Here is an 11,371-nt window from a genome sequence, read left to right as displayed (position 1 = left end):
CGATGTTTGTGATTGTTTACTTTTGTGCCAAGCAGGTAAAGACCTCTATGAAGCAATTGGCGGAACCCAAGGGATATGCAATCTATCCCCCGCTATTCTGTTGAGTCGTCCCTCTGCTCACACCACTGTGTTGATGCATTGGGACATAAACCCAAGATCTTGTACTTTGTACAGTTGTGTCAGAGTCTTGAGCGTAGAAGGGTCCCTCCATTCTGGACCCACGCTCCTTTGTCTGAAGCTCTCCCTGGACAGGGATAAGAGCTGTGAAGTCTAATCTTCACTCACCTTTCATCTGCTTCACCCTGACTCTCAATGTCAGGGTTAAGAGCGAACAATACCTTGTACAGATGACTTGCCTCGGCAGTCCACCCTTGTTTGAGCCTCACTTGACTGGATATAGTGTGTGCTATGTGAAATGTTTGTTTTATTTTGATTGATGCTTGCATGCTTGTTTTTCCTGGTTAGGATTAGCTTGTTGTTGTGCAAGTAGATAGAAACCACAACATAGGGCAATGATGCATGATAACACTAGGCTCGAGTACAGCTCCCTAGTAGTGTGTCTCCCCTTGGTTTCTGGCTAGAATTTCTTTCCCTTTCAGGGGAACTACGTCGCCCTGATCCTCATACCAGATGAGGTACGTAGGCAGGAGACCGTGCGAGGTCTCTCCGGGCACTTTTTTTTCTTTTTGTGTGTGTTTGCTTGTTAGCCCTGTTGTGTGTCAGGATATGGACGTAAGCCCAGCGATTGGCCGTCCGTATCCTGATTGTGCTTGTTTGGTTCGGAAGCCGATGTAAGTCCAGCGATTGGAATTCGGGTTCCAGGTTTGCCTGTGTTTGTATGTGTCTTGTTTGGCGTGCGTGAGCCGAACTACGGCAGCTCTGATTCTCGTTCCAGACGAGATACGTAGGCATAGAATGTGACGTCCTATCGAGCCCTCTTCCTCTTAACCCCACCTGTGTTGTCTTCGGTGAGTGTGTGTGTGATGTTTGTTTTAGCAACCTTTTCTTTCTTTAGAGCGTGGATCCCGTCGAGTACGACGGACGTGAGGGGTGCTAATACCTTCCCCTTGCGTAACCGACTCCCGTACCCTTTCTCTTTGGTCGCGAGACCATGCTTTTTCCAGGTTTACTCTGAGCGTTTCCTTTCCCTCTTTGGGATAAATAATGCACGGTGGCGGCTCTGTGTTGTTTTTTGTTTCAGCTCGCCGGTTGTTTTTCGCGGATGCGACACCTGGTATTGTTCCTTTTTCTCTATAAACCCTTATTTTCATATTTCTTTACCTTTACTTTTATTATTACACTCAAAAACCAAATTAATACTTTTTGTTTAATTGAATGATAATTTAACTCAATATTAACGTGCAGTCCTTGAGATCGACGTTCGGGGAATTTCCCCATTATTACTATAAAAGGCAAAATAGTACACTTGCTATTTTCTCGATCATGTTTTTGGCGCCGTTGTCGGGGACTGCCAAAAATATAGAGTTTAATTTTATTTTAATTAAAATTTTGTTGCTCTGCAATAAAATTATTTTTCTGTCATTTATAATTTACTAATTTGTGTATGCGAGGAGAACCCTCAGCTGAATTTCTTTTTGACGCAGAGATCGAGAGAAGCCTTCACCGAAGACGCAGAGAACAAAGAGTAGATTCTACAGAAGAAAGTACCTCGGATCAACCAGAAGTCAAGAAACCAATGGCTGAAGTTCCTCCAATTCCACCTCCTCCACCTCCGGAAAGACTCCTGGGTGACTATGGAGGTGCAAATGCACCGGGTGGTCGACTGACCATTGTTAACCAACCGGTGAATGTGACAAATTTCAACTGTATCCTAGCACAATCAATCAATTGGAAAGAAAACATTTCACTGGAAAGGTTAATGAAGATGCCAACAAACACCTGCAAAGATTTCTGACCATGAGCACCACCTTGAAAATTGATGGTCACACTGATGAAACAAAAAAATTAAGAATGTTCCCGTTCACTTTAGCTGAAGACGCGGAAGAATGCTTCTATTCTCTCCCTGTCGGTAGTATCACTTCCTGGGAGGAGATGGAAACTGCATTCTTAAATGAGTATTTTCCAGCATCAGTATTCCTGAGAAAAAGGTATGAAATTCTGAATTTCAAATAGAAGGATGGTGAATCACTGGGAGACACTTACAAAAGATTCAAAAGAATATTAGTCGTGTGTCCCACTCATAATATGGATCAGACCGAACAAATGCAGATGTTCGTTAATGGGATGAAAATAAAAAGAAAACAGTTGATTGATACAGCAACCGGTGGCTCAATAAATTTCTCAACAACTACTAGTATCAAGAGGATTATTGAAGCAATAACTGCCAATGAGCATCTAGAGCTATATGACAGGTGTACCAGTCAGCCAGATGGGGTGATTGATCTAAAGTTAGAGACAAATAAAATCCGTCTGGAAGACACTGTTATTGTCGAAGTAGACAAAAAGCTGAAAGCTATGAATATAGGTACTCAACAGATAGCGCAGGTTCAGCCAGCTCAGGCTAGCACTTGTGAAATCTGTAATGGACCTCATCACACAGTCTATTGCTTTGCGACTGCCCAACAAATTAAAGAGATCAAATTCTTGAAGTAGAATAATCCATATTCTAACACTTACAACCCAGGTTGGAAGAATCATCCAAACTTCTCCTGGAAAGATCAGAGAGGGAATGTTCCACAACAGGGTATAGGGCAATATCAGACTCAGTATCAGCAATAGCAGCAATAACAACAGGCACCTAAAAAGGCTGAATGGGAGATTGCCATTGAAAAGTTAACATCCCACAACATACAGTTTCAAGAAGAAACAAGGACTAATCATAAAAACACCACAGCCTCCATTAAAAATCTTGAAGTTCAAATGGGACAGATAGCACAACAGTTAGCTTCAAACTCTCAAGCCCCGGGCACCCTACCTAGTGGTACGGTGACAAATCCGCGGGAACATAACACTGTTAACACTGTCACAAACCGAAGTGGAAAGTCAACAGAGGAAAATGATATAGAAAAAGATGGATTAATAGAGGTGGATTTAGAAATCAAGGAAACAAAAGTCCAAGATGAAGAAGCAATACAACCTCCTGTCAAGGAGAAGGAGAAGGTTCTTAAACCTATAATCAAACTCCCTTACCCTCCACGACAGAAAAAGAAAAATCAACATGAGAAGAATTTTGAGAAGTTTCTGGAGATGTTCAAAAAACTCGAAATCAGTATCCCTTTTGCTGAAGTATTGGAACAAATGCCAATATATGCCAAGTTCATGAAAGACGTAATTTCCAAGAAGCATTCCACTGATACGGAACCGATCATCCTGACTGAAACATGCAGTGTCATTCTCCAAGGCATGAAAATCCCAGTGAAAAAGAAAGATAGGGGATCGGTTACTATTCCTTGCACTATTGGTGATAGAAAATTCAAGAAGGCTCTGATTGACTTAGGAGCAAGTGTAAGCTTGATGCCACTGTCCATCTATAAGAAATTAGGCATCGGTTCTGTTCAAGATACTCGAATGACCCTTCAGTTTGTGGATCGTTCTGTTAGGCGACCCTATGGTATTGTGGAAGATGTTCTTGTAAAAATTGTCAAGTTTGTCTTTCCAGTCGAATTCGTCATTCTGGAAATTCCGGAGGATGGGGAGATCCCATAGATATTGAGGAAGGAACTATGACCCTCAAGGTCTATGATGAAGAGTTAAAGATAGATGTGAGGAATACAATGCAATACAAATATGATAACGGCACTAGCAACACTATAGAGATAATCGACCAAGTAATTGCTCAAGAAAATGACTAGCATAGACCCCGGTCACCACTAAACCGGGTCTTAAGCTTATCCATTTTTGAAAGTAATGAAGATGAAGAAGAATCTGAGGTGCTTGCTCTGATGGCAAAACAACCTGAATGGATTAGATCTAGACCACACCGGTGGGAAGATCTAAGACCACCACCATCCGATGTCACTGAAGAACCAGAAAAAGGGGTGAATTTGAAGCAGTTACCAACAAATCTGAAGTATGTATTTCTAGACACGGAAGAAAAATGTCCGGCCATCATGAATGCCAGTCTACAGAGTGTCCAAGAGGCAAAACTCATTCAAGTGCTAAAAAAATACAAGGGTGCAATCGGATGGGCAATTGAGGACTTAAAAGGTATAAGCCCTACTGTTTGCATGCACAAGCTCTTAATGGAAGATGACCATAAACCGGTAGTGCAACCACAAGGAAGACTTAACCCAGCCATGAAAGAAGTGGTACGCAAAGAAGTTGTAAAACTCTTGGATGCGGGCCTAATCTACCCTATCTCTGATAGCTCTTGGGTAAGTCCAATCCACGTGGTACCAAAAAAAGGGGGCACAACGGTAATAAAGAATGAAAATAATGAGTTGATTCCAACCCGCACTATTACAGGTTGGAGAGTATGCATCGATTACAGAAGGCTAAACATGGCAACAAGGAAGGATCACTTCCCGTTACCATTCATTGATCAAATGCTGGAAAGGTTAGCAGGACACGATTACTATTATTTCCTAGATGGATATTCGGGGTATAACCAGATTGCGGTTGCCCCTGAAGACCAAGAGAAAACTGCATTCACATGCCCCTATGGTATTTTCGCTTATAGAAGAATGCCATTTGGTTTGTGCAACGCACCGACCACCTTTCAAAGGTGTATGACTTCTATTTTTGCTGACATGCTCGAAAAGCATATGGAAGTATTTATGGATGACTTTTCCGTATTCGGTTCTTCATTTGATAATTGTTTGACTAACCTGTCACTTGTGTTAGAAAGATGCCAGCAAACAAATTTGATCCTGAATTCGGAAAAATTTCACTTCATGGTCCGGGAAGGAATAGTCTTGGGACACAAGATCTCCAACAAAGGTATCGAAGTGGATATAGCAAAAGTAGAGGTAATAGCAAATTTACCACCACCGGTGAATGAAAAAGGCATCTGAAGCTTCTTAGGACATGCGGGTTTCTACCGCAGGTTCATAAAAGATTTCTCCAAGATTTCCAAACCGCTGACTGGTCTGCTGGTAAAAGATACCCCGTTCTTATTTGACAAAGAATGCAGGAAAGCCTTCGAGGCCTTGAAGAAGGAGCTGGTGTCAGCACCCATAGTTATTGCCCCAGATTGGTCTCTTCCTTTTGAGATAATGTGTGATGCAAGTCATAACGCAATAGGGGCAGTACTAGGGCAATGCAAGGAGAAGCTCTTGCATGTGATCTATTATGCAAGCCATGTACTTAACCCTGCTCAAATGAACTATGCAACCACAGAAAAAGAACTCCTGGCGGTGGTATACGCGTTTGACAAATTCAGATCCTATCTGCTGGGATCAAAGGTAATCGTATATACTGACCATGCTGCTCTAAAATATCTTTTTGCTAAACAGGAATCAAAGCCAAGACTGCTGCGATGGATCCTACTACTACAAGAATCTGACCTGGAAATCAGAGACAAAAAGGGTAGTGAAAACACTGTTGTTGATCACTTGTCTCGAATGACTCTGATCCAAGAAACAGAAGAAACGCACCCCATCAGAGACGAGTTCACAGACGAACGTATTCTAGCCGTTACGCATATCCCATGGTTCGTCGATTACGCGAACTTTGTGGTAGGTGGACTGATACCTGATGACTTTGACTCTAATAGACGAAAAATGTTTTTGCATGATTGCAGGTTCTATGTATGGGACGATCTGTTCCTTTACAAAAAGGGATTAGATGGCCTAGTCAGGAGATGTGTTCCAGAGGAAGAGCAGAGGGACATTTTAAAAGCCTGTCATAACTCAGAATATGGAGGACATTTTAGCGGAGACAGAACTACAGCCAAAGTCCTCCAGTCTGGATTATACTGGCCCACACTGTTCAAAGATGCACAAGCAGTGGTAAAAGAGTGCGACAGATGTCAGAGAACAGGCAACATATCCAAAAGAAATCAGATGCCTCATAATGCCATGTTAGAAGTTGAACTGTTTGATGTGTGGGGGATAGATTTTATGGGACCCTTCCCACCTTCCTTTGGAAAGCAATACATTCTGGTTGCGGTTGACTATGTATCAAAACGGGTGGAAGCAGTTGCACTGCCCATGAATGATGCAAAGGTGGTAATCAATTTCCTCAAGAATTGTATCTTCGCACGGTTTGGGGTACCAAGAGAACTGATTAGTGACGAAGGTACCCACTTCCTAAATAAATTAATGGAAAACCTACTGCGAAAATACAATGTCAAGCATAGAATCGCCACACCAGACCACCCCCAGACTAGTGGACAGGTTGAGGTATCCAATTGGCAGATCAAGCAAATCCTAGAAAAAACTGTCAGTGCCTCAAGAAAGGATTGGTCAATCAAGCTCGATGAAGCACTCTGGGCATACCAAACAGCGTTCAAAACACCAATAGGTATGTCCCCGTATCAGTTAGTCTATGGTAAAGCTTGTCACCTACCACCCGAACTTGAGCATAGGGCATTTTGGGCTACCAAATTCCTCAACTGTGATCTTGCCAAAGCGGGTAAATCTCGGATCCTCCAATTACAAGAGCTAAAAGAGTTCAGAAATTGAGCGTATGAGAATGCCAAGATATACAAAGATCAAACTAAAACCTGGCATGACAGGCGCATTCAGAAGAAAGACCTTCAGGAAGGACAACTGGTGTTATTATTCAACTCAAGGTTGAAACTCTTCCCAGGGAAACTAAGGTCCCGATGGTCGGGACCCTTTGAGATGCAAAAAGTATTTGCGCATGGAGCCGTTGAACTAAAAAATCCAGCGAACGGAGACACGTTCAAGGTGAATGGGCAGAGAGTTAAACCTTACATACAAGACCAAGAGGGTGGTCCTATAGAAAAAATACGTCTCACCTAAGCAGACGGAGAACCGTCGAGCCATGCGACGTTAAACAAAGCGCTTCGTGGGAGGCAACCCACGCTTTTTATTTCTAATCAGTTGTGTGTGTCTGTAGGTTTATACAGGAGCTCTACAAGGAGGGAACATCGCATAGACGGAGGAACCATCAGTTGAACTGACAAGAATACCAAAAAACGACCAAAAGGACAGCCTGACACGGCCACCCGTGTCAGCTGACACAGGCCGTGTCAGGAGAGGAAAAATGGATGAAGAATTTTGGAAAAAAGTGGCCTGACACGGCCACCCTTGTCAACTGACACGGCCACCCGTGTCAGTTGACACGGGCCGTGTCAGGAGCATTGTAAGAAATTAAACTTTTGAAGTTTGTAAACAGTGGCCTGACACGGGCGGCCGTGTCAGGAGCACTGTAAGTGATTTCTGGAACAAGGTAAAATAGTAGCCTGACACGGCCACCCGTGTCAGGCAGGCGGAAATTTTGAATTTTTTTTGAAATTTTTGATTTTTCATGGGGCCCACCTACTTAATCCACTATTAACCACACCTTTTCCCCAATTACCTCATCATTATCTGATTTTCATCCCACACATCACTACTCTCTCTCATCATTCTTCATCTCTCTCTCTCTCACAATCTTTCAAACTTCCATTAAACCTCACTCACTTCACCACACAAAACATTCCATAACCCCAATTTCCACTCACCTATCGCCAAAACACCCTTTACAAATATTACTCCACTCGTCGTCCCGGTCCTAACCACGATTTCAGATTTTCCAAACTCGAAAGTTCAGAATCTTTCTATTTTTTGTAGGTCCAAAATGCCCCCGCGGAGAATCCTCACCAGAAAGCAACAACTTGCAGAGATGGCAAAGTCACGGAAGCGCCCGAGCCGGAATCCTAATCCACACAACATCGTGTTTGACAATCCGGAACAAGAATGACGATACCAAATTCACCGGAAGCGCAAACTCACACTGACAAGGTATATGTGTGAGCATACTCTAACCGCTCTAGGGTGGAAAATTGAGGTAGACCGAATGTTCCATGTTTTGGGAATGCTCGAGTTTATGAGTTTGGAAGCGCCGACCTACGGGCGCATTACTCTCGAGTTCCTCAGCACGTTGGAATTCCAGCTGGAAAAGCGGTGGATTGACACAACCAGGTATTATTTCGGCACCTTACGTTTTCGGTTGTTTAACAATTATCATGAATTGTCTGTTGAGGAATTAGCTGCAATACTCCGACTCCCTCTGAACGGACCTGGAGCGGTCCCATACGGGTTCTCACCTAAGGATTTCTGGATCGCCATCATCGGGAGGACGGATTACTCCTCCAAAGGTGCGAAAGCCTCGGGCATCCAGATTCCATGTTTCAGGTACGCCCAAAAAGGTTTAGCCTATACCCTGTTTGGAAGAGGCGATATCACTGGGGTAGCTACTCAAAGAGAGATATTCTTCATGTACTCAATGGCTCAAACCAAAACCATCAATGTAGCTGCCTTTGCAGCAGACTACCTAGGCAGAGTGGGCCGAGCAAACTCCGGAGGCATATCCGTAGGAGGAATGATCATCCAAATTACATTGCATTTCGGGTATCAAGTTGTTTTACTCGAGGACACGCCAATTGCAGGTAACACAAAAATTGACATGTCTGCTATAATTTCCCAAGGTATGATTGTTGTTTCCCCTACTTACTATTCCGTACTCATCCATAAGAGGTTTATCATCGCTCTACCGGATCCGGACAGAGTTGCTATTACTGACTGTGCTAATTAGTTGTATGTGAGCGCCGATCCCGATGCGGATGAAGGCCACGAAATTGACCATTTTACTACAGGTGAGCAATTTGTGGATGACCAGGCAGAAGGAACGGAAATAGAAGAAGATCCTCAAGCACCTCCTGAGCAGTTTGTCCCACAGCATCAGGAACCCACCCAGCAGGCGGCGGGTTCATCATCTTGGTCGACTGATCAATGGAGCTGGGTACAGACCGAGATAGGTGACTTGAGGATTGAACAGTAACAGAAAGGCATCGAGCAAGCCCGCCAGGGAGCGATGTTGGATGAGATGAGCAACATGATGCGACAGTTGATGTTGCATTTCCCACAACCACCTCCTCAGTAGGACCCTGGGAGTACCCTCCTCCGCGCTAGTTCAAAAACATTATGGACAATATTGAGTTCAAGTGTGGGGGAGATTTTATGTCTTTTATTAGTATTTGGTAATTGTGTTATTTTTACTTTTGTAGTCTAGATTTAAGTTGTCTGTTGAAGGTACATTATGCTACAAGTGTGTCAAGTCTGTGTTGATAGGTTGGAAAAAGTAATGATAACGATTGAGAGTGGAGGAAAGGATCACACCACTCACCATGGCTTATTGTGAAGGATCTCCCCAGAAAGTGACACGGCTGAAGTAAAGATCGGACACAACGTATACAACTTAACCGACACGAGTATCCTGCACATTCCAAAGTAAGAAAGAAATCGCACCAAATTAATGAGCATTGTGGATCCTGTCAAAGCTGAACCAAACCAAGTGAGTCATAAAAAGGCAAACACATTAATCATCATGAGCGTCATTCAGGTTTGTCTTTATCACTCTAAATTTGCGTAGACTCTCTGGGACTGTCATTGCATGATACGCACACTGAGGCACGTTGTTTGTAATTAACCCCGAGCCTTTCTAGCCATCCCGAATAATTATATCCCTCATTAACCCCCTTTGATCCTATATCCATTTTTTTTGTTTAAACACCATAAATGTAACCATTGGCCACAACACTTCCTCACCCTGTTCAGAGTCATGATAATGCATTCAAAGCTGTGTTGAAAAGCTAAGTTTGGGGTAAAAAACCCCAAGAGCTCTCAAAGCCCAAGAAAGTGCAAAAACAAGAGAAAAATAAAAAATGATGAATTGAGAAAAAGAAAGAAAAATAAAAATTCGACAACTCGAAGATTCAAAAGAAAGACGCACGGAAAAGGGCAGTCGGTGAAAAAGAAATAAGAAAAGAAAACCGAGGAAATAAAAGAAACAAACACAGGATGTAACATCGACTCTGAACCAAAAGCCCATTGTTTCCCTTTTTTTAATCCATACCCTAACCCAAGCCATGCTACAACTCGAAAGACCTCAAAAGTGTGTGTGTTATGTGTAGGTGATGAGAAAAGAGAGACTATTCAAACTTGTGAGTGATATTGCATACTTTGAATTATGAATGTAAACAACTTACCCCGAGAGAATTGGTGAGAAAGTGATATAAGCTGACAGGTGAAACGGTGTTTTGAAGTGGAAGTGTGAATCATGACTTACGAGGATAGGCATGACTTGTGGAAGGAAAAGGGAAGACGTTAGCGAATGATCTCTGCAGTGGTGGAAAACATGAAGAATTCTGGGGAGTGAACATGAAACATTACTTGGGACAAGAAATGAGCTAAGTTTGGGGTTGTGATCAGTCACCATTTACATTGAGTTTTCATTACTGATCCGACGCAAAACAGAGACATTTGACACAATATGCAAGCCTTTATGGTACATTTCGAGTTAGTTTTACTTCCGTCATTTTATTTACGCGTTTTTATCTTTGTTATGTTTTACCTTTTATTATCTTGATTTTCTGGGTGGGATAGTTGTGTTTTTGTCCGACAGATCCAGGTAGAAGAACCAGAGAACTCAGAACAAGATAGTGTAAGATTCTGGCACACAAAGGAGCAGAAAACCCCGGTACAGAAGGCTTGACATGGTCACCCGTGTCACCTGACACGGGCCGTGTCAGGGCAAGGGAAGATAAGCAAAGAAAACAGTAGCCTGACATGGCCACCCGTGTCAACTGACACGGGTCGTGTCAGGCAGAGCCCTCAACCGTGACACCCTTGCCATAGGCGTGTCACCTTAAACAGTAGGCTGACACGACCACCCGTGTCAGCTGACACGGGCCGTGTCAGCCCAAGCCCAAAAATTCCAGTTTTCTCGGGCTTTTCATTCGTCGGGCTTTTTAGAGACGTCTTTGGACCTGTCCAACTGCTGTTGGGAATTTTCACTATAAAGGGAGGTCTTCTGCCAAAGGAAAAATTATCTTGGAATATAGCAAAACACAGTATTGTGAAACAATCAAGTATCACAGAGATCAAGGCATTTGGAGAGCTGAAGATATTCATGAGCGGGAGCGATTGAAGATCAAAGTCATCCAATTACTTGTAATGTGTAATTTTTATCTTGCATTTGTTTTGAACAATATGAGTAGCTAAACCCCCCAATGCTAGGGGGGTGTCCCTAATTTAGAATTGTAATGAATTTGAGTTTACATTTGCATTTATAATATTGTTTTTACGGTAACCTTTCGATGTGTTTATTGCTTTCTCTTTCGAACCAATTGAGATTGATTTATGGTTATCAATTAGGCTGGACCGCCATTGATAAGGTTTTCATAAGGTTACTCTACAGTAGATATCACCTAGGACTAGGGGTACCCTGTATGAACCAAAGC

The sequence above is a fragment of the Lathyrus oleraceus genome, chromosome 1 (genome assembly GCF_024323335.1).
Source record: "Lathyrus oleraceus cultivar Zhongwan6 chromosome 1, CAAS_Psat_ZW6_1.0, whole genome shotgun sequence".
Classification (NCBI taxonomy): Eukaryota; Viridiplantae; Streptophyta; class Magnoliopsida; order Fabales; family Fabaceae; genus Lathyrus; species Lathyrus oleraceus.
The sequence above is the reverse complement of the archived record's forward strand: the minus strand, read 5'-3'. Positions refer to the sequence as shown.